This window comes from Schistocerca piceifrons, chromosome 6 (assembly GCF_021461385.2).
Source record: "Schistocerca piceifrons isolate TAMUIC-IGC-003096 chromosome 6, iqSchPice1.1, whole genome shotgun sequence".
Lineage (NCBI taxonomy): Eukaryota > Metazoa > Arthropoda > Insecta > Orthoptera > Acrididae > Schistocerca > Schistocerca piceifrons.
In genome coordinates this window covers 377,531,797-377,557,343 of record NC_060143.1, presented here as the reverse complement: position 1 = coordinate 377,557,343, position 25,547 = coordinate 377,531,797, and positions in this window count along the sequence as shown.

The following is a 25,547-nucleotide window of genomic DNA, read 5'->3' as shown; positions in this document are numbered from 1 at the left end:
AGCTTGTGTGCGTACCATGAAGAGGGTGATTTGAAAGTATTTTATAACCAAATAGTACATTTAGGGACATAGTCTATCCAGACAATACATTTCGGGACATAGGTTCCTCGTCAAAACTTAATCTTCTGCGTCCCACATTTTAACCCCTAGAAATCTTTAGTGATAATTATGAAACACGCTGTGTATTTATTTGTCTTTCAGGCGCGCTTAGAATTAGTTATTAAGGCGTGTTAAGTGGACTTAAAAGTTATTCGTTTGTCCAGCGGACAACTGCGTTTCGTCTCAGCTGGTCATAGGTGCGACGTTTAGCGTATGACGCCATTGTGTGAGACAGAATAATAAATGGAAACCCACTGTAGTCGGAATACAATTTGCTGAAAAATATTTGGGTAGAACAAAAACAAACTGTTGGATATAAGGTCCGCCTGAATAAATAAACTGTGTTTTATGTACGGCAGAACTTTACTTCCGATTAGTGTTTGTAAGTGCGGAACGTAAGATGAGCTGCAACACCAAAAAGATGATGACGTGTACTTCTATATTGAACTGACGTCAGCGACACTGCTTTGTAATTCAGTACATTTATTCCGTCTTAGATACTGGAACGACCTACCCCATTTTCCATTGGTATGGTCTGCTCTGTTGCTCCAGATCTACGACAAGCTGTTACTAAAACAGGCACAATTATCGTATAATACATACACAAGCTAAGTGTTGCGATCTTTCATCTATGGAACATCTTCAGAGCAATTGGTGACTGAGTGATCCTGGATACTGTGTCACTAGGATGTGAGTACTGTTAAATCTGTTTCATCCTTGGAGGCAGGTTGGCTTATCATATTATGGTATTAAACCCGTTTTCTATTAAAATACTACGCTATGTTCTGAACTAAGTAATTTTCGATATGAAAGCAACGAATGAATATGTGGAATGCTTTGTTGATTACTTTTTATACTTTAAAAGTCACCTTGACGCTACAATTTATCAGTCTTATGTAAATGTCTCTTTGATAGACGAACTTTTTCGAAATCCCGGAACGGGTTTTAACCGGGAGACAGTAGCTAAATTAATATTCTCTTTTATGTTTGAAGTGCAAGAGTTTAATTACTGCGCTTACATTATGATTCCAGTTAATATTGAGTGCTACGGACAATACTTTTTACGCTCAATTTCGAAGCGCTTTCCGCGCTGCAGTGTAAGCAAGAAGTTGATAGTCTGGGTTGGAAAGCACTTTGTGTTATTAAATTGGATCGGCATTCATTACTTTTTTTAGTGTGATAATATTGAAAGTATTCGTGCATATTGATTAAAAAAACAAACATCTGATACTTGTTGACCAGCTAAAGCTACACGTATGTGAGTTTGTAACTCATTCTATCTGAAACACACTGTCACGTTTCTTTCTATGTTTAGCATTTAAGAATAACGGTACATTTTTGTTACGATTTTTCCAAAAATTTGTCTGTTGTTTTTAAAACTTCTTCCTATCCAAGAAATGTTGTGATCTTTTATTAGATTTTATTGTTGTTAGGAAAATAGTTTTGTTACGGATGGTATGTCAGCTACCGTAAAATGTAGTGATTAGAAACAGTTTGCAGCTCTGGAAGAAAAAATTGAGGACATTAAAAAGAAATATGAAAATCATAATCGTGTGGGATTATAGATCTTATGGCTAACTTCGAGATTATAATTAGATTCGAGACCTATCTCACGCTTTTATAACGTAAAAAAAATGAAAACTTCGTTTTGCTACTCGTCCTGCAGGGGGGAACGAATAGAAACAGAAGTGTTAATCTCATTATTTTTTCTATTTATTAGTCTTTGTGGAGAATAGGGAAACGTCAAGATCAGTTTTGCATCTAGGAGAGAAAAAATTATCTGGTTAAAAAAAAGTTTTCCTCAATACAAAAACTAAAAGTATTGAATGAATTGTAGTTTCTTATTCTGATTTCCAGTTTTGTTTATTTCTAATGAATTTATTGTAACATTAAGTTGATGAACTTGTTTGTTAATACATTAAGCAGCTAACTTCATGTTTAGAAACGGTGTCTTTGAACAACATCTCTTTCACTGACGATCAGCATAACCTTTGCCTTCTAAATAACAAAGTTTACTTGCTTACAATATAAATGACTGCTAACGTTTTCGATATAGCGGGTGGTTACAATGAAAGTGCAGTTACTGACGGAGGTCCAGTTCGGATTGTAATTATCATATGGCAGGGAAAGTTGGTAGACACGCTGGTACGTTTGTGCGAACCAAATTTACGTTGCTAAACAAACATGAAAAAAAAAAAAACAAACCAGTATGGCTATCGAGAAGACGGACCGTACGCTATTAGAGAAACTGTTTTACATGAACGGCGGCAATTATGGGTGCTGCATTGAGAGAGTATCGCGAAATGAAAGGTCTGAGGAGAGGCCCGATGTAATTAAATGGTTTGGAGAAGACTATAATCTAATTAAAAAATACGGGTGAGCTAGTTGTGGCACCTGGAAGAGGAATGCGTCCTATTCCGGTGTAAGTTATTGACGCGGTTGTTGTAGCTATAACTGACCATGCAGCATGTGACATTGGTAGTGCTAGTGCTTGTGCATGCTGTGAACAGTTCAGTGATAGGGTTATTCTTATCAGAATCGACAGCAATTCAACACCGACAACGATAGTACAGGTATACATGTTGAGGTCGGAAACTGAAGATGAAGAGATAGAGAAAGTTTATGAGGATATTGAAACGGTAATACAGTACATAAAGGAAGATCAAAATCTAATAATCATGGGGGTATGGAATGCAGTTGTAAGGGCAGGAGCAGAAGAGAAGGTTACAGGAGAATATGGGCTTGGGATAAAAAATGAGAGAGACTAATTCAGTTCCGCAACAAATTTCAGCTAGTAATAGCGAATATACCTGGAAAAGGCCAGGTGATACGGGAAGATTTCGATACAGACTCAGATCACAATGTAGTAATAACGAAGAGTAGTCTGAAGTTTAAGAGCACGCAAAGAAGTGGGAGAAGGAAGTACTAAGAAATGACGAGATAGGCTTGAAGTTTTCTAATGCTATAGATCTATAGATAAAGCAATAAGGAATAGCTCACTAGGCAGTACAGTTGAATAAACATCTCTAAAAAGGGCAATCACGGAAGTTGGAATGAGAAACATAGATACCAAGAAGGTAATTGCGAAGAAACCATGGGTAACAGAAGAAATACTTCAGTTTATCGACGAAAGAAGGAAATATAAAAATGTTCAGAGAAATTCAGGAATACAGAAATACCAGAAGCTGAGGAATGAAATAAATAGGAAGTTCAGGGATGCTAAGACGAAATGGATGGATGAAAAATGTGAAAAATCGAAAAAGAAATTATTGTCGGAAAGACTGACAGAGCATATAGGAAAGTCAAATCGGCCTTCGGTGAGATTAAAAGCAAGAGATGTAACATTAAGAGTGCAACGAGAATTACGCTGTTAAATACAGAGGAGAGAGTGGATAGATGAAAAGAGTACATTGAAGGGCGCTGTGAGAGTGAAGATTTGGGGCTTTGGAGGACTTAAGATCAAATAAGGAAAGGATAGATAACATTCCACCAGAATTTCTAAAATCATTGTGGGAAGTGGCAACAAAACAATTATTCACGTTGGTGTGTAGAATGTATGAGTCTGGCGACATACCATCTGACTTTCGGAAAATTATCATCCACACAATTCCGAAGACTGTAAGAGCTGACAAGTGTGAATTTTGTCGCACAATCAGTTTAACACCTCACGCACGCAAGTTGTTGACAAGAATAATGTACACGAGAATGGAAAAGAAAATTGAAGATCTGTTAGATGACGAACAGTTTGGCTTTAGGAAAGGTAAAGGCACCAGAGAGGTAATTTTGATAGGACGGTTGATAATGGAAGCAAGACTTAAAAAAAAAATAAAAAAATCAAGACACGTTCATAAGATCTGTCGATCGGGAAAAAGCGTTCGGCAGTATAAAATAGTGCAAGATGCTCGAAATTCTCAGGAAACTAGATGTAAGTAATTGGGAGAGACGGGTAATGTACAATAGGTACAAGAGCCAAGAGGGAATAACAAGAGTGGACGACCGAGAACGAAGTGCTCGGATTAAAGAGGGTGTAAGACCGGAATGTAAGCTTACGCGCCCTACTGTTCAATTTGTACATCGAAGAAGCAACGATGGAAACAAAACAAAGGTTCAGGATTGGAATTAAAATTCGAGGTGAAAGGATATCAATGATACGATTCGCTGATGACATTAAAAGTTGGGCGTCAATGACTCTGCTGTGTGCAAATACAGACTCTGAGTCTGAAATATTATTATTGCGGATAGTAGCGATTGAACAGTTGTCGAGGGGAGTCGGAAATGGTCGGACGCAGCGTGCGTTGGAGAGAAGCCGCGATACGTGAGAGGTCGCAGCCTGCCGTGATGGTGTTACTAGCGCCGGAGGAGACTTTGGTACTAATTGAGGATTTTTGGTAATTTGCCTTTTGGCTGCACGTAGTTGCTGCCTGCTTCCGCGCTGGAGTACGCACACATTGAAAGTAATATTCGTATTTTTGCTGTGGGCATAAACGTGTTTATTGAGTACTGACATTGTGGAATAATTTAAAGTATGTGTAAAGTTTTCCAGCGTTTAAATAATATATTGCAAATATAATAAACCAACCTTACTGGATTGTTTCATTTTTCTTTACATCGTATAAGATTAGTTGACCAAACCCCTCCTGCTCATTCAATTTTTATGTATAAAAATATGGCATGTTTCCGTACGTCTTACAGAATATTTTATACTACGTGTCAGCTGTCGACCTGTCTGCCAGGATTTCGTTTCGTTGGACAGCTTCGCAGTTAGAGATGCTTTGTTTTGCTACAGCATTTGCAAAATTTTATGCAATAGTACTTGGTCAGTAGTGGTTGCACAGCATTTCTTGTTGCTTGCGAGCTGCTTTGCATTAATTCAAAACTTTTTATTCCAGAAAATTTCTAGTTCAGAATATATTTTGTAATAGTGAAGTAGGTGGGGACGCTTCCGTGCCTCATCGATATAGTTAGCCGTACCGTAGGTGCAACCACAATGGAGGGGTATCTTTGAGAGGCCAGACAAACGCATGGTTCCTGAAGAGGGGCAGCAGCCATTTCAGGAGTTGCACGGGCAACAGTCTGGATGATTGACTGATCTCGCCTTGTAACGTTAACCAAAAGGGCCTTGCTGTCCTGGTACTGCAACGGCTGAAAGCAAGGGGAAACTACAGCCGTAATTTTGCCAGAGAGCATGCAGCTTTATTGTATGGTTAAATGTTGATCGCTTCCTCTTGGGTAAAATATTCCGTAGGTAAAATAGTCTCCCATTAGGATCTCCGGGCGGGGACTACTCAGGAGGACGTCATTATCAGGAGAAAGGAAACTGGCGTTCTACGTATCGTGGAATGTCAGATCCCTTAATCGGGTAGGTGGGTTAGAAAATTTAAAAAGGGAAATGGATAAGTTAAAGTTAGATATAATGACAATTAGTGAAGTTCGGTGGCAGGAGGAACAAGACTTCTGGTAAGGTGAATACAGGGTTATAAATACAAAATCAAATAGGGGTAATGCAGGAGTAGGTTTAATTATGAGCGTAAAAACAGGAGCACTGGTAATCTACGAACAACATAGTGAACGCATTATTGTAGCCAAAATAGACATGAAGCCCATGCCTACTACAGTAGTACAAGTTTATATGCCAACTAGCTCCACAGATGACGAAGAGAGTGATGAAATGTATGATGAGACAAAAGAAATTATTCGCATAGTGAAGGGAGATGAAAATTTAATAGTCATGGGTGACTGGAATTCGATAGTAGGAAAAGAAAGGGAAGGAAAAGTAGTAGGTTAATATGGAATGGAGGTAAGGAATGAAAGAGGAAGCCGCCTGGTAGAATTTTGCACAGAGCATAACTTAATCATAGCTAACACTTGGTTTAAGAATCGTGAAAGACGGTTGTATACGTGGAAGAGGCCTGGGAACACTGGAAGGTTTCAGATAAATTGTGTAATTATAAGACAGAGATTTGGGAACCAGGTTTTAAATTGTAAGACATTTCCAGGGGCAGATGTGGACTCTGACCACAATCTATTGGTCATGAACTGTTGATTAAAACTGAAAAAACTGCAAAATGTAGAGATTTAAAGAGATGGGACCTGGAGAAGCTGAAAGAACCAGAGGTTGTAGAGAGCTTCAAAGAGATCATTAGGGAACGATTCACAAGATCGGGGGAAATAAATGTAGTACAAGAAGAGAAGAGATGAAACAGTGAAGGCAGCAGAGGATTCAGTACGTAAGAAGGTCAGGGCTAGTAGAAATCCTTGGGTAACAGAGGAGATATTGAATTTAATTGATGAAAGGAGAAAATATAAAAATGCAGTAAATGAAGCAGGAGAAAAGGAATACAAGCGCCTCAAAAATGAGATCGACAGGAAGTGCAAAATGGCTAAGCAGGGATGGCTAGAGGACAAATGTAAGGATGTAGAGGCATATACCACTAGGGGTAAGCACGCTTACAGGAAAATTAAAGAGACCTTTGGGGAAAGAGAACCACTTGTATGAACATCAAGGGCTCAAATGGAAAACCAGTCCTAAGCAAAGAATGGAAAGGTGTATATAGAAGGCCTATACAAGGGCGATGTACTTGAGGGCAGTATTGTGGAAATGGAAGACGACGTAGATGAAGATGGGCTGGGAGATATGATACTGCGTGAAGAGTATAACAGAGCACTGAAACTAGACCCCAGGTGTAGACAACATTCCATTAGAACTACTGACAGCGTTCGGAGAGCCAGCCCTGAGAAAATTCAACCATCTGGTGAGCAAGATGTATGAGACAGGCGGAATACTCCAGAATGAGATTTTCACTCTGCAACGGAGAGTGCGCTGATATGAAACTTCCTGGCAGATTAAAACTGTGTCCCCGACCGAGACTCGAACTCGGGACCTTTGCCTTTCGCGGGCAAGTGCTCTAGCATCTGAGCTACCGAAGCACGACTCACGGCCGGTACTCACAGCTTTACTTCTGTCAGTATCTCGTAGAGCACTTGCCCGCGAAAGGCAAAGGTCCCGAGTTCGAGTCTCGGTCGGGGACACAGTTTTAATCTGCCAGGAAGTTTCAGGCGGAATACTCTTAGACTTCAAGAAGAACATAATAATTCCAATCCCAAAGAAAGCAGGTGTTGACAGGTGTGAAAATTACCGCACTATCAATTTAATAAGTCACGACTGTAAAATACTACGACTAATTCTTTACAGACGAATGGAAAAACTGGTAGAAGCCGACCTCGGGGAAGATCAGTTTGGATTCCGTAGAAATGTTGGAACACGTGAGGCAATACTGACCCTTCGACTTATCTTAGAAGATTGATTAAGGATAGGCAAACCTGCGTTTCTGGCATTTGTAGACTTAGAGAAAGCTTTTGACAATGTTGACTGGAATACTCTCTTTGAAATTCTGAAGGTGGCAGGGGTCAAATATAGAGAGCGAAAGGCTATTTACAATTTGTACAGAAAGCAGATGGCAGTTATAAGAGTCGAGGGTCTTGAAAGAGAAGCAGTGGTTGGGAAGGGAGTGAGACAGGGTTGTAGCCTCTCCCCGATGTTATTCAATCTCTATGTTGAGCAAGCAGTAAGTTAAACAAAAGGAAAATCTGGAATAGGAATTAAAATTCATGGAGAAGAAATAAAAACTTTGAGGTTTGTCGATGACATTGTAATTCTGTCAGAGACAGCAAAGAACCTGGAAGAGCAGTTGAACGGGATGGACAGTGTCTTGAAAGGAGGGTGTAAGATGGACATCAACAAATGCTACACGAGGATAATGGAATGTAGTAGAATTAAAACGGGTGATGTTGAGGGAATTAGATTAGGAAATGAGACATTTGAAGTAGTAGATGAGTTTTGCTGTTTGGGGAGCAAAATAAATCATGACGGTCGAAGTAGAGAGCATATAAAATGTTGAATGGCGATGGCAAGAAAAGTGTTTCTGAAGAAGGGAAAATTGTTAAGATCGAGTATAGATTTAAGTGTCAGGAAGTCTTTTCTGAAACTACTTGTATGGAGTGTAGCCATGTATGGAAGTGAAACACGGACGATAAACAGTTTTGACAGGAAGAGAACAGAAGCCTTCGAAATGTAGTGCTGCAGAAGATGCTGAAGATTAGATGGGTAGATCAAGTAGCTAATAAGGAGGTGCTGAATCGAATTGGCGAGAAGAGGAATTTGTGGCACAACTTGACTAAAAGAACAGATCGGTTGGTAGGACACGTTCTGAGGCATCAAGGGATCACCAATTTAATACTGGAGAGCAGCGTGGAGGGTAAAAATCGCAGAGGGAGACCAAGAGGTGAATACACTAAACAGATTCAGAAGCATCTTGGTTGCAATAGTTACTTGGAGATGAAGAAGTTACACAGGATAGAGTAGCATGGAGAGCTACATCAAACCAGTATGTGGACTGAAGACAACAACAACAACAACAACAACAACAATAACATCGACGTTAACTGTTTTGCATTTTGTGTCTTTTGTTTATTGCTACAACGATTCGCAGGAGAGCTTCTGTAAAGTTTGGAAGGTAGGAGACGAGGTACTGGCAGAAGTAAAGCTGTGAGGACGGGGCGTGAGTCGTGCTTCGGTAACTCAGATGGTAGAGCACTTGCCCGCGAAAGGGAAAGGTCCCGGGTTCGAGACTCGGTCCGGCACACAGTTTTAATCTACGAGGAAAGTTTTAAGATTGAGATCAATTGCACCTGAATGTCACACGCACGGTGATTTTTATCACGCATTCTTGTCCGCTTGACTGGTCCCAAACAAATGAAGATCGTATGAAGTATAACATTATTATGATGGAAAATTATGATCAATCGAATTTTTCAACTCCTGTGCAGTATTTGAAAACACGGTGCGCATGAACAGATATTTAACTAATCCGCACAGTCCGTCGGAATTAATCCGCATTTGTCTGGCTAAATTACCTATCAGATTTTGCCATATGGTTTTGGCAGGACGTTGTAAGGGTGACTTAGAAGCTTTTCAAGAGCTCTTACAAGAATTTGCATTTGACAATAATGACAAAACTCAAAGAGACAATAATAATCAGTACTGGGAAAATTACCGTCACCAGTGTAACCGAAAACGTAGTTGAAATTCGCGTGAACGATATGGTCAGAGGCACGACGAAAACATGCATCATATATCAGCAGTAGTACAGATTACAGACGCTCGAGAAATGATTCCCGTGGCCGTAGGAATTATCAGTACAGGAACAGAGATCACAAATCGCGTAAACATAGACGTTATGGCAATAAAGACAATTTTAGACACAATGGTAATGACAGAGTAAATCGAAATTGGCGTGACCACACAAACTTTGATCCCGAACGTGGTGCTCAGGGTGTAAAAATAAGGGCCTCGAGCTCACGGCTCAATAATATTAATTACAGTTACGCAAGACGAAATACTTACAAAGACAGATCGGATCAAAATTGGCGTGATCGTAGAAATTCAAATTCTGACCGTAATGCAACTGTAGAAATCAGACCGCCCAACACACGCAACAACTCCAGGAAAAACTAAACGACGCAACATTATCTAGCAGCCACGCCCGCAAACGAGCCGTTTGCAGTTGCCGGACAGTCTGCACACGAACCATATTAATCTTGTAGGTTTTGATGACATCAGGGACAAATTACTACAAGAAAATGACGACTGTGAATATACACTAGTACATCCTATTGCAAAAGTTTCCATACGAAACGTTTCACTTTTTGCTGTACTTGATTCTGGTAGCCCAATTAATGTGATTAAAGAGCCAGTGTTCAGTGAATGTGCTCAGTCATCTGTTTGTCCAACTTTACCTATATTAAGAACCGAATTGAATAAGTGATTCAAGGAAAGAGCGTAGATGTACGTAATCAAACTTCATTAGTTTTCACGTGTCAAGGTACAAGTTTTCTGCGAGTTTTCTGATAGTTCCTCTTTTGTCAACAGAAGCAATTTTGGGTGTAGAGTTTCTACGTGAATATGAAGCTTTGTTAAACTTTTGCAATGCTGAAGTAACGTTAGAAGTAAATCAGGTACCTGTAACGCTTAATTTTCAAGATTGGTTAACAAAGGAAGATGAAGATGTGAACAGTTTGCGTTTCCTCTTTCCGCTCGAGGAACAACACTCACTGAATTTATCTGACAATTACATGAACGTCGTAATAACATCTCATTGTGAATCTGAACACTCTATTACCACAGAACAGCTAATTAAAAAGAAAGTACTTAGAGATGAAGTAGATTCTGATGCAGGCACACATCAATTATGAGAAATTTTACAGTCACATTCTGCAGTTTTTTTCTCACAAGACAAGAACAATACGAAATTTCTTTTACGAATTCAATGTTAAGGAACATAATAAATTTTTTGTACCACCTTATGTTATTCCGTTGACATACAAATTACCATTTGGTTTCAATGTTTCAGCTACTACATTTATCCGAGGTCTGAATACTATTTTTCCTAAGCATTTAAAAGACAGGATTACCACCTATGTTGACGACATTTTGGTTGCGGAATATTCGTGGACAGATACTGAGCGAACTGTTTTTCTTGAGCAAGCCATTACAGTCAATTTATAAAAAAATCAGAATTTGGTAAAACGCAAAATAAATTTATTGACCACATTGTCTCTACGAAAGGTATTTCACCTGATCCAGAAAAACTGAAAGCAATTGAAGAAATGATTATACCTATGAACAAACGACAACTTAGAGGATTCTTAGGGCTTGTGATTTTTATTGACGTTTCATCAACTTAGAGAGCTTATCTACGCCTAGACTATGTCAAATCACAGGTAGGAATACAGTTTGTGACTGGAATGATTTTGCCCAGACCGAATATGATGATCTGAAAACTGCATTGCTTAATACATTCATATTATCACATGCTGATTTATCTCTTCATTTTTGCCTTTCGATGGATAGTTCAAAACCTGGTCTTGATGTACAATTGTTTCAAAAATAGTAGAAAATGGAGTTCTTATACAGGAAAGTACAGCTTTTGCCAAAGCCGAACGTAAATGTTCTGCTACTGAGCTCGAAGCATTAGCCGTAGTTTGGGCATTTGATAAATTTCGTTACTTTCTACAAAGTAAACACACTGAGGTATAAACCGATCATCGGGCACATCAGTTTCTTATGACTGCTAAAATGAATCACGATCGTTTAAGATGTTTGGCTTTGTTTTTTTAGGAATTCAGTTTCACTGTGATTTACATTCCGGTTTCAGAAAACATCAATACTGATGCACTTTCACGTGCGTCTGTTGGTTTAGTCCAAAGTAATGTAGGATATTAAGAAAATAATTTTAGTTTGTTATATATGCAAAAAAGGAGCTTCGTTATGTGGTTGTTGGGTTGTTTTTTGGGGGAGGAGACCAGACAGCGAGGTCATCGGTCTCATCGGGTTAGGGAAGGACGGGGAAGGAAGACGGCCGTGCCCTTTCAAAGGAACAATCCTGGCACTTGCATGGAGCGATTTAGTAATCACGGAAAACTTAAATCAGGATGGCTGGACGCGGGATTGAACCGTTGTCCTCCCGAATACGAGTCCAGTGTGCTAGCCACTGCACCACCTCGCTCGGTTCTCGTTATGTGATATTGCTCATGAACAGGAGACAGATCCAATCTGGAAAGAGGTAAAGGAAAAATGACAAAACAAATCAAACACTGCTATAAGATAGTTTTACCTTCTGCGTAACAATATTTTATTTAGATGTAGATGAACTAAAGGTCTTATTTGGGTATTGTACATCCTAGACGAACTCATTAACAAACTCATTTGGTACACACATCTTAGTTGCGCACACTTTGGTGCTAAGAAGTGTTTTCAGAAATTACGGGATACACGTTACTTCAACTATACGGAAAAGCGAGTTCGCACATTCTTGGCAAAACGCGAACTGTTCCAAAAGGCAAAACCACTTACCATTACGCACAGAATACCACTATTTCCAATCATTCCTGTGAAACTAAGAGAATTAGCTACTGTTGACACATTTTCGGTCCTGTTACGAGATCTAAACATGGTCATTCATTTGTTTTTATAGCTGTTGAGCTTACTTCTAAATTTGTGTCATTTACATCTTTACGGAAAGCTTCTGCAAAATCGGTTTCTATAGCATTCGAAAAAATTTTTCTGATAGAATGAGGATATGTTGACAAAGTAATTTCTGATGACGGCCCATAATTTTATCTTAATACATGGCTAAAAACTTTGAGACGTAGAAGAATTAGACCAATATTTATACCACGTTTTAGGCCACCTTGTAACCCCTCAGAAAGCATTATGAAAGTATTAGGTAAACTTTGAAGATTGTATTGCTATCGTCAACACAGAAATTGGAAATCACACCTGTATGATTTTCAAAATATTATTAACGAACATCCGAATGATTCTACAACTTCACCTCCACTCCTTACGCTTAATAATAAACCACTACCAGATCGTATAAAACAGTTAGTAGCCTTCCCTATACAACGATGTTTAAGACACGGTGGAGTAATTAAATTGCGTTCGAAAACATCAAGAAAGCCGCAGAGAAAAGGAAGAAGCTACACAATCCAAGAGTGAGCATCAAGAGTTTACAGATAGGTCAGAAAGTATTTATCAAATCGCATCGTTTGTCTCATAAAGGAATGTCTTTAAGTAGCAAGTTTTTCTTGGTGTATAAAGGTCCTTTTCGCACACGGCGAATAGCACATGCAAATATTGTGGAACTTGAAACCATGTGCACACATAAATCACAAGGCCTTCATCATGTATCGAACATCGAAGCGTACAACGAACAGTACCCTAGGTGCCAGATTGAGATTTTCACTCCGCAGCGGAGTGTGCGCTGATATGAAACTTCCTGGCAGATTAAAACTGTGTGCCCGACCGAGACTCGAACTCGGGACTTTGCCTTTCGCGGGCAAGTGCTCTACCATCTGAGCTACCGAAGCACGACTCACGCCCGCTACCCACAGCTTCACTTCTGCCAGTATCTCGTCTCCTACCTTCCAAACTTTACAGAAGCTCTCCTGCGAACCTTGCAGAACTAGTACTCCTGAAAGAAAGGATACTGCGGAGACATGGCTTAGCCACAGCCTGGGGGATGTTTCAAGAATGAGATTTTCACTCTCAAGCGGAGTGTGCGCTGATATGAAACTTCATGGCAGATTAAAACATCCCCCAGGCTGTGGCTAAGCCATGTCTCCGCAGTATCCTTTCTTTCAGGAGTGCTAGTTCTGCAAGGTTCGCAGGAGAGCTTCTGTAAAGTTTGGATGGTACGAGACGACATACTGGCAGAAGTGAAGCTGTGGGTACCGGGCGTGAGTCGTGCTTCGGTAGCTCAGATGGTAGAGCACTTGCCCGCGAAAGGCTAAGGTCCCGAGTTCGAGTCTCGGTCGGGCACACAGTTTTAATCTGCCAGGAAGTTTCAGTACCCTAGGTGGTTTACTGTACGTTCCCCGTGACCATCTGGGGTGTGACGTGTCCTATTTCAGCAACTGAACGCTCGCGTAAAAGAATGACCGTTTCCTGTGGACGAAGAGGTCCAATATACGTGATGGGAAGATCAGATACATTGTGAGATGGTTCTATTGTAATGGTTTTCACGTAATGGTTCAAATGGCTCTGAGCACTATGGGACTCAACATCTTAGGTCATAAGACCCCTAGAACTTAGAACTACTTAAACCTAACTAACCTAAGGACATCACACACACCCATGCCCGAGGCAGGATTCGAACCTGCGACCGTAGCAGTCCCGCAGTTCCGGACTGCAGCGCCAGAACCACACGGCCTTTTCACGTAATGACTGGTCTTATTTTGTAACTATTGGAAATTGAATTAATAGAGTAAGACAAATGGGGTTGTGTTGCATAATTTTTTTAGTATGCTTTCCACGTTCAGAGAACGTATTGCCAATGGGTTATAAACTTTAGACGCTTTAGAAACGCAGACATTACGTGGATCAAAGGCGGGTAGAGTTAAATTCCAGGCAGATTTCGCTGCTGCTGAGTCTCGAAGGACACGTTTAATTTACTCTTAAATAAACTCATTTACATTTTAATTGGAACTGCGCTTCGGTCGGACAGAGCCAGGCGTCTCAAACTTCGGACTCTGATTGGAACCACCACTTCCACTCTAAAAACACTGCACCCGTATACCGTCCATAGGTCACTCACTAATGAGGCGCCTGTTAATTAACTCGTGTGATCTGATCAGTACTTGTGTCTTTGGGAGTGCACGCTACACGGTCGACGAGAATTAAGTCCCTATGAAAAATTGTTTATAACTTTTTGCCCAATTTTCATGAAGCAAAAAACCATTTTGTTCCTTACAATGGCAGCATTGTTATGCATTGATAATATTCAAAATATGCACCAACATCTACCAGATCTCGTAAACCGACGCTGGTGTTTACGACAGACTTCTGCAGATAAAACACCAAACTGCAATGTGGTACGGAGCTGGTGTTGAGCGGAATGATACAGGGCCACAAATTCATTAACACATTTATTAAAAAACACAAACCAATTTAATAAAACTCAGAAAATGATGCAAGACAATCTGTGCAGTTACCCCTGGAATTAATTAATTTAATTTCCAGAAACTCAACTGTTGGTACATACTACGTAATTTTAAAAAATGACCGAATGCAATTAAAAATTTTTTTTGAAAAAAACATTAAGTTAAAATTTTTTTGTAGATTCTTGGCATAGAAGTCTAATCAGATCACAAACGTATAAAATTAACCTTCTTATTCCACATTCGAAGTTTCGAAAACATATTCGCGTTATACACTGAAGAGCCAAAGAAACTGGTACACCTGCCTAATATCGTGTAGGGTCCCCGCGAGCACGGAGAAGTGCCGCAACACGACGTGGCATGGGCTCGACTATCTGAACTAGTAGTGGGGGGAGCCGACATCATGAATCCTGCAGGGTTGTCCATAACTGCGTAAGAGTATTAGGGGGTGGAGACCTCTTCTGAATAGCACGTTACAAGGCATCCCAGATATGCTCAATAATGTTCACGTTTGGGGGGTTCGGTGGCCAGTGGAAGTGTTTAAACTCAGAAGAGGTTCCTGCAACCACTTTGTAGCACTTCTGGACGTGTGGGGGTTGCATTGTCCTGCTGGAATTGCCCAAGTCCGTCGCAATGCACAATGGACATGAATGGATGCAGATGATCAGACAGGATGCTTCGTACGTCTCACCTGTTAGAGTTGTATCTATATGACTCCACCCCACACCATTGCAGAGCCTCCACCAGCGAACAGTCCCCTGATGACGTGCAAGGTCCATGGATTCATGAGTTTGTCTCCATACCCGTACCCGTCCATCCGATTAATACAGTCTGAAACGAGACACGTCCGAGCAGGCTTCATGTTTCCAGTCATCAGCAGTCCAATGTCGGTGTTGAGGGGCCCAGGGGAGGTACAGTCATGAAGGCTACACGAGTGGGCCTTTGGCTCCGAAAGCCAATATCGATGATATTTCGTAGAATAGTTCGCACGCTGACGTTGATGGCCCAGCATTGAAATATGCAGCTATTTGCGGAAGAGTTGCACTTCTGTCCGTTTCAACGATTCTCTTCAGTCGTTGTTGGTCCATTTCTTGCAGGATCTTTTTTCCGGCAGCAGCGATGTCGGAGATTTGATGCTTTACCGGATTTCTGACATTCACGGTACACTCGTGAAATCGTCGTACTGGAAAATCCCCGTTTCATCGCTACCTCGGAGATTCTGTGTCCCAGCTTGTACGCTAATACCACCATATCGAAACTCACTTAAATCTTGATAACCTGCCATTGTAGCAGCAGTAGCCGATCTAACAACTGCGCGAGACACTTGTCTTATACAGGCGTTGCCGACCGCAGCGCCGTATTCTGCCTGTTCACATATCTCTATATTTGCATATGTCTATATTTGAATACGCATGCCTGTACCAGTTTCTTTGGCACTTCAGTGTACATCACTATGTTGTTGTTACGTTGCACAATCTACGTAGCTGTAGTTTATTTCCATTCTGCTATTACACTGAAATTTCTATGAATGATATTGTGTGGTATTGAGAAGTAGATTAATCAATTTATGCTGTTGTTACATAAATATAAAAAATTCCTCCTTGTCACTGTGAGACAATAACACTTCTTAATCAATTTTTAGTTTGCTGTGATTCTATTATAAGTCTTTTGTTTTAAACTGTTTAGAGCATAATATAACTTCTTTTGCTACATAACAACAACACTGTGTGACTGATGTACAGTGGGAAGCACATGCGAATTCAGCACCTTTAATATCTTCAAAACATCTGCTCTGTCATAATTCCTGTAGTTAATTCACTTTATTATGAGCAACCTAACGACCGCCTCACATACGGCTGCACGAAATCGCTAATATTTAGCACCAATACCAACGATGTAGAAGACGCCTGACACTTGAAGACGATAGTTAACAATCAAAACGCATTCTGAGTGCAATATAAAATTTGTCACTGTCTTATATATACAGTAGTCGATAAAAAATGGGGAAGCCCCCAGAAAGGAAGATGAAAGGAAATGAAACTTCGCAGATTGTGAGGTTGTATGATGGTATTTCAATGATTACAAAATCGAGTCTAATTTAAAAGAAATTCGGCAGTGTGAGACTTCTTGCGAGTATGACGTTGCAACACGTCTTGCCTGAGTGCATGCACTGATTCGGTTGGGAAAGGTGTCATAAAATGTCTCCTCTACTTTCCTGAGGCAAGAAGGCCCGCAACTTTCTTTGATATCCTGAATACCGCCACTGAGATGGAGTTGAATCCAAGCTGATTCCACACGTTTTCTATAGGGGATAGGTTTGGGGATCTTGCTAGTCATGAAAGAACCTCATCAAGGAGACAGTTCATATAAATATGTGCCACGTCCGGAGCAGGTCGTACTCTTGAAAAATGATATCACGAGACTGTTGCGTGGGAGATAACACATGACGACTCTGGGTGTTCCCTCAGTCACTACTAATCACGGTCTGAACGCATAAACGATGACTGCACATTCCGTGATGGCGAGAGTAATACCACTGTGCCTCTCCAGGCCACCGTCGTACTCACCGTCGATGGTCATCCGGGGTAGTGCGGAACTGCGATTCATCGTTGAGTACAAATGGTTCAAATGGCTGTGAGCACTATGGGACTTAACTTCTGAGGCCATCAGTCCCCTAGAACTTAGAACTACTTAAACCTAACTAACCTAAGGACATCACACACATCCACGCCCGAGGCAGGATTCGAACCTGCGACCATAGCGGTCGCGCGGTTCCAGACTGAAGCGCCTAGAACCGCTCGGCCACTCCGACCGGCCGTTGAGTACACTGCGACGACACTCATCAGCCATCCACAATTTCCGGTCACGTCACCACTCTAAACACGACCGTCTGTTTAAATGTGTGGATAAACATCCTGGGTTAAATCCGCTAAAATTCCTTTAATTGTTACTACGGGGTGTTGAAACAGTCTCTCCGTAGCATCGTATGATTGTTAGCCACACGCTTCGTATGTCACAGTGAATATACCGAAATAAAACTCAGTGAAATACAAGTTATTAATATATTGAATATTCATTTTTACTTACAAATTTTCACATTAAATGCTGAAAGTGTCCCCCCTGTTGAATACACAATTCAATTCGTCTATCATGTTTCCAAACACAAGCTGTAACATTTCTTCTGTAACAGAAGCAATGAAAGCCGATATTGCAGTTTTCGATTCATCGATAGATTTTGGACGGTTTTTATAGACAGTTGCTTTCGCTGCACCCCAGAAGAAAAAGTCAGGTGGTGTTAGGTCAGACGATCGTGGAGGCCCAAGTCCATGTGACATTGAAACACGAGCTGTATGCGCGGTTGCACCATCTTGTTGAAAATAACTGTTTAGTATTTCACTTAACACAAGTTCTCCTATGAATTGGTACAACAGAATGTAGTGACGTAACAAGACTGTTACGCCACACGGTAGTAGCCAAAAGAAAGGCACGCTAGATTAAGGCAGACGGGCGTGAAGTCTGGAACATGAGAACTCATGAATGAATAAGAAGAAAAGTATGTAGATGCTTTTTACTTATCTTTTCTTTATTCCTTGGAATACATCTCTCTTGATTACTCGTAAGCTATAGGCACTGATACAAATGGCTCCTTGCTAGTTCGTAGCCATTAACTTCTGATGGCTATTCTGTCTCTCGGCTAATGAGAGAGAAAGGCTTCGTACAACTGGGCGATAGCTAGGTTCGCGTACAACTGGGGCGGTAGCTTGGTTCTCGTACAACTGGGCGGTAGCTTGGTTCTCGTACAACTGGGGTCTCGTCCACTCTCGTATCACGAGACCTGCCTTGGTGGTGGCGCTAGGTCTGCGATCACAGTGGCGACACGCGGGTCCGACATGTACTACATGGACCGCGGCCGATTTAAACTACCACCTAGCAAGTGTGGTGTCTGGCGGTGACACCACATTCCTCCCCCGCAAATCGGCGAACGGTCGTGTAATACGGCTTCCGCCCGCCGTGGGGAGGACCACATGTTGACGTATGCGATGAGGTGGGGAGCCTAACAACAGGCGAGGCTGTGCCACCCGCACCCGGCCATCCCATCCTCGTCGCCAATCTGTAGTGACGTAACAAGACTGTTACGCCACACGGTAGTAGCCAAAAGAAAGGCACGCTAGATTAAGGCAGACGGGCGTGAAGTCTGGAACATGAGAACTCATGAATGAATAAGAAGAAAAGTATGTAGATGCTTTTTACTTATCTTTTCTTTATTCCTTGGAATACATCTCTCTTGATTACTCGTAAGCTATAGGCACTGATACAAATGGCTCCTTGCTAGTTCGTAGCCATTAACTTCTGATGGCTATTCTGTCTCTCGGCTAATGAGAGAGAAAGGCTTCGTACAACTGGGCGATAGCTAGGTTCGCGTACAACTGGGGCGGTAGCTTGGTTCTCGTACAACTGGGCGGTAGCTTGGTTCTCGTACAACTGGGGTCTCGTCCACTCTCGTATCACGAGACCTGCCTTGGTGGTGGCGCTAGGTCTGCGATCACAGTGGCGACACGCGGGTCCGACATGTACTACATGGACCGCGGCCGATTTAAACTACCACCTAGCAAGTGTGGTGTCTGGCGGTGACACCACACAGAATATCACTGCAGTATCGTTGTGCGTTTATTGTTTCATTGAAAAATATGGGACCCACAACCCGAAGTCTAGAAACTGCAATCCAAACTCCTATTTTCACAGAATGAAGTGGTTCCTCATGATTACGCAATGGATTTGCAGTACTCCACATAAGAGAATTTCGCGAGTTCATGTGCCTGGATAAATGAAATTGCGCCTGATCAGTGAAAAACGTTTCATTAAGAATATCCGTCCCATTTTGTTGAACGAAATTTTTGAACCATTGACAATAATGCAGTCTCTTGCCATGATCAGTATTTCTTAGTTCTTGCACGACTGTCACTTTTATGGGAAAAGTTCTAATTTTTTTCCTTACAGCTTTGTGGACCGTTCCGACACTAACATCGATTTCCTGGGCGAGTTTTCTTACTGACTTGTTCGGCCTCATGGACATTTTATCGGAAATATCGAGTAGTTTATCCGCAGGCAAAACGCTAGGACGACCACTTCTTGGTGCATCTGTCACTGAACCCGTACTTCGAAATTTGTTAATCAAATCTCGCACAGTATCGCGATGTGGTAATGTCTCCGGGAAAACTGATTAAAATTTTGGACGAACTGAAACTGTGTATTTACCGCCAGGTTTGAACCCTTGTTCGACTAAAAACACACGTGCTTCAATGGTTAGCTTTTCAACAGAGACAAAAACGAAACAAACGAACAAAGGAACTAAACTTAAACGTTCCTGTCAACACGTAACGACACACACCAGTGGTACTACTGACGCTGGCTGAGATAAACGAAACTGTCGAATGTTGCGAGAGTCCACTTGAAGGGAAGTAACCCAGGCAGGCGAACAATCATAAGGCACGAGCGGCTAAGAATCATACGGCACTGTGGAGAGACTTTTTGAACACCCTGTAGTTTCAGCATATTGGGAAGCCATCTTCATACGAATAAAAATTCGGCATGTATCAGCCAACAGGCAGTACACGTCATCATAACCTAATGAGCTGAATCGATCTTCTTGTCATTTACACATTAAAGTAGGTCCTCAGTGTTACATGTGGCTGAGGTAGTAAATTATTTAACCATGAGCACCAACTTAAGTGTGCACATGACGACAAGAGCGACTCACGTCAATAGGTTATGATAATTAATGCCTGGTGGCTGACAGACACTGAATTAAGTAATAATTTTTATTGCTCTGAAGATGGCTCCTGGTAATCAATAACGGAATTTTAGTGATTTTGACCTAAGATTTTTATCCACACATTTCAACACAAAAGATCGCCTGGCTCCCGGTTTGACGATGTCAAATACCAACGCAACCGTTTGTGTTGTGATGTTAATCGTACCCTACGCAGGGAAAGTATTTCCCAGTCAGGCTACTGATAGTCTCTGACCAGTGTTGTGGGATAACACAAAATGTTACACGGATTTCGTTACGTGTTATCGGTTGGTGGGCGCACGTATGGAAGATTACGATGTACTTGGTGATCAATGCGACTATCCTCTCTTGTGGTGATCAGATGTGATCGATCAAAACCTCGATGACGGGTGTACGTGCTCTCATGTTGCCAGGAAGCCCAACATAGGGGCACTATCACATCCGAATGCCACATAATTCTGGATATTACAAAACTGACCAGCTGGCAACAATGGGGGCCCATTCATAATCTGTCAGGTACTGATAACGCTGTTGCACACGAGTGCCCAGCATCTTCGTGTCACTCACAGTGATCACTCAACATCTGACGTTTGACGCTCTTTATGCGCCCAACCATACTTGGTAATCACGCAAAAACACGAACACCACTAATACACCCTGGTGACCGTTCTGCCTCTCACAGAAAACTGCAACTACGAGGTGTGGCTGTAAAATATCGGAATTAATGTCGTCACAGAGTAAGCACGTATGCGACAAAGATGAACGGCAAGCACATGTGAAGCGTGAAGTCTTCTCAGTGGCATGTGACATCTCTGGTGTCTAGACAGATTAGTATGGCCGTGGTATTCGTTTGTGTAAGAGGTGTTATATACAGTACTCGACCGGCCGGGGTGGCCGAGCGGTTCTAGACGCTTCAGTCTCTAACCACGCGACCGCTACGGTCGCAGGTTCGAATCCTACCTCGGGCATGGATGTGTGTGATGTCCTTAGGTTAGTTAGGTTTAAGTAGTTCTAAGTCTAGGGGACTGATGACCTCAGAAGTTAAGTCCAATAGTGATCAGAGCCATTTGAACCATTTTGTTACATACTCGTAGTTTGGCCGGACAAATGGTAAGTGTAATAACAGAGCAACGAATTATAGTGAACTTTTACACGAAACTTGGAAAAACTGAAACTCAAATTTGCGTGTCACTGAAGGAAGTGTGTGGCGAAGACTATTCACCACGTAGGAGATTTCTTCGTGGCTCAATCGTTTCCATGATGTCGAAGATGAGTCACACCCGGGACGACCTAAAAAAGAAAAAAAAAGAAATAAATAAATAAATAAAAAAAATGGATGAAAATATCAAAACAGTAGGCAATCAGATTCGATCTAACCGCCGAACGATTGCTAAAACTGTAGGAACTGGCGTAAAATGCGTAAGGCAAATTTGACATGTCCAATTTAACTTGAGAAAAGTATGTGCGAAACCAGCGCCGAAAATTCTCACCATGGAACGAAAGGAGGCTCGTGAAAACATTTGTACTGACACTTTGAATACCATTTAAATCGTGTGATAATATATGACCAATCTTGATTTTTCAGTTATGATACAGAAACTAACCCCCAGTCCATGCGCCCAGCTTCACCAAGAGCGAAAAGAGCACGAATGAGGAAATCGAGATTCAAAGCGATGGTGACTGATTTTTTTTTTCGATATTCATTGAATTCTGTATCTTCACTGTATTCCTGAAGGTCAATCTGTTAAGCAACAGAACTACCATGATTTCATGTTCAGCCCGAAATGTCGAACAACAAGTCATGGTTTCTGCATCAAGAAACACTCCATATTGTCGGTTAAGAGTTTTCCAGAAAAATACAGCATCCCAGAGATCAAACACCTTATTCATATGCTCTAGCACCATGTGACTTGTCTCTATCCACAAGGTCAAATCTGCATTAAGAATTAAAAGGAAAGAGATTTAAGTCAGTTGAAGGAATGAAAGGAAAATCATATATCTGTGAACCTATTCCATTAGCATCATCAAGGAGCTCACGGAGGAAGACTTCCAGCACTGTTTCTTTCAATAGAAATTTCGCATGGAGCGTTGTACATGTAGAGGGGGAGAGTATACTAAGGGCGACAATAACTAAATACTTATTGTTTTGAAATAAAATGTTTTACTGCAACACTTTGGTTATTTATAGCCACACCTCGTATAATCGGTTATATGCTCGCCGTAACATTTTCGTGTTGTTCAAACCTACCAGTAACAAATCTAACAGCCCGCATCTAAATTGGTTCGATGACTTGCTTTAATCCGACCTGGTACCGATCCCAAACACTCGAGGCGTACTCAGGAACAGGTCACACTGCCATATGACTGCTGGTTGGCTGTATGCTGGTTCTTTATATATATATATATATATATATATATATATATATATATATATATTGACTCTGTGTGACCATCTCCTCACGTTACCTCAGAGAATTGTACTCGACTTTGCGTCCTGGCTGCTAATATACCAGGCTCATAAGAAATGGTGTCTATATTGTGACCCTTATTTGAATAACATGATAAACAAATTAATTATTTTTGAAATGTGCGCAACGGAAACTGGTGCGAGTTTCTCTAAGATAACACGTTCTGGGGTGGTTGAACTCAAAGTCGTCACTGTAGCAGCTGGTAGCCTATATAAATTCACTATGCTGATTATTTTTGTCTTTCATTAACTTTAGAAAATCGAACTGAATAAGATACATCCTACCCATTTCATGTATCAGGTGACTGGAGGAATATTTCTTAATTGAAATGCTGACTCTCATTTAATACGTTTATTTTCTACTTTGATGAAAATTTTAGAAGACAACACATTAGAATTTTTCTTTAGTTACAAAACCTATGTCTGAGTAAGCGTTACCTCTCATGGATAGGACAATGACGAAACGAAAACATTATACGAATAATTTCATATATGACACATAATTTCATAATAACACAAAAAATATATGACACATAATTTCATAATAACACAAAAAATACATAAGTGGGCCACACCGTCTTTAGCGGGTTAATCGTCATTCATTCTTTAAGACTCACTTATCGTCATGCATGAATTACACCACTAGAAATTTAAGGTAGGCCACTGATGAAGGTAGATAACCTTTATCAAAGAAAAGATTCTGGGCAAAAATGATGGACTATTGGCGCCAAATTGAAGTGCGAACTGAACTCACAAAGAAAGTACCAAAAGTAATTAAATTTCGCGACAGAAATTTCTCGATCTAACATCCGATACGCAATCTGCACTCATTGAGCTAAAAGTGAAGCTTATAACTCGGGAAATAGCTACATGAACTGATGGTTCCTGTTGCATGCTCACCACCACAAAGCAAAATTTCACAAACACATTTCAGAGAAAACTATTGCAAATAAATTAAAACCGTAACCTGTACCGATGAAGGTATGTTGAATGCGTGCTATGAGCATACCCTGTCGTGACATTTTTAGCCATATTACCTCATTTCTATCTCACCAAATCTGCGAGCTGCTGTGCTCCCGCGTCCGGTCCGTCTCATGGCTGGCCCCACAGTGCCCTCCAGTCTCCACGCGCCAAAATCCGACCAACGTTCCTATTCAAACGCGGTGGTGGGGAGACTCACGTCACCCCCGCACCAACTTCGTAACCTACCCTCGTGCCTGTTTTCATCTTTGCTTGCTGCTCATGGCTGCCTCCCGTTATTCTTGTAATGTTGGCAATGACTGCTATTCCCTTAAACTGTTCCCTTTGGTCCATGCTCCCTCTGCATTTGACTTCCATCCATACCCATGCACACTCATACAGGATGGAACAAGGAGTATACATACAAACGGCGTGTGGCCTCTTTGTGAAATGATGAAAAGAAATAAACAAATGCGTCAAATATTCCTTTCACCCAGCGAAGTATGGAAGCTGCTAGCAATCAAAGAAAAACTTATATCTCGATATATAAAACATAATTACTTCCTACTGTAACCTGAGGCAAAACGAAAGTAACGCCTCAACACTTACGTCCTATATGCGGTTTCCTTTACAGATGAACCATACTTTCCCAGAATTCTCACAATAGACCAGGGTCGACCATTTGCCTTTCCTACCACAATCGTCTCATAGTCGTTCCATTTCATGTCACTTTGCAACGTTAAGCCCAGACATTTAAACGACGTGACAGTGTCAAGCAGGGCACTACTACTGCTGTATACCAACATTATGGGTTTGTTTCTCCTGCTGATCCGCATTAACTTACATTTTTGTACATTTAGAGCTAGCTGGCATTCATCACATCAACTACGAATTTGGAGTATGTCATCTTGTAATCCTCCTACCGCCACTCACCTTCGACATCTTAACCGTACACCACAAAAAGCAAGCAACCGCAGATTGCTGCCCACCCTGTCCGCCCAATCATTTACGTATACAGAGAACAACAGCGGCCCTATCCGACATCGCTGGGCACTCCTGACGACACCCTTGTCTCTGATGATGAACACTCGCCGTCGAGGATAACATATTGGGTTCGGTAACTTAAGACGTCTTCGAGTCACTCACATATCTGTGAACCTATTCCATACGCTCGTTGAACCGTGTGCAGCTCGCGTTGCTGCCGTTCGTAGGTTAGCATCGTGTAATGGAGAAAAAAAAAAAATTCAAATGTGTTTGAAATCTTGTGGGACTTAAGTGCTAAGGTCATCAGTCCCTAAGTTTACACACTACTTAACCTAAATTATCCTAAGGACAAACGCACACACACCCATGCCCGAGGGAGGACTCGAACCTCCGTCAGGACCAGCCGCGCAGTCCATGACTGCAGCACCTTAGACCGCTCGGCTAATTCCGCGCGGCTCTTCTGTTTGCTGGTGTCGCTATGTGTGCTAGCGTTGTCTGTCCGCAAGTGGCAGCAGCAGCGTTTATAGATATCTAGTACCGGTACTATCTTTGGAATGACGTGAAGTGTTTTCCGGGTCGGGTGTGTCGGTAGTTCGGTTGGGACGGAGCAGCAGAGAGGTCCGGCAGTACAGGGGACATGCCGGGACCACTGGCGGCATGCAGGCATTGCCGGATCGAAGGGTTGTAGTTGCGAGGGCCACAACCTCATTGTCCACTGGATCAAGCACGTTGAGTTGAGTGAACATTAAT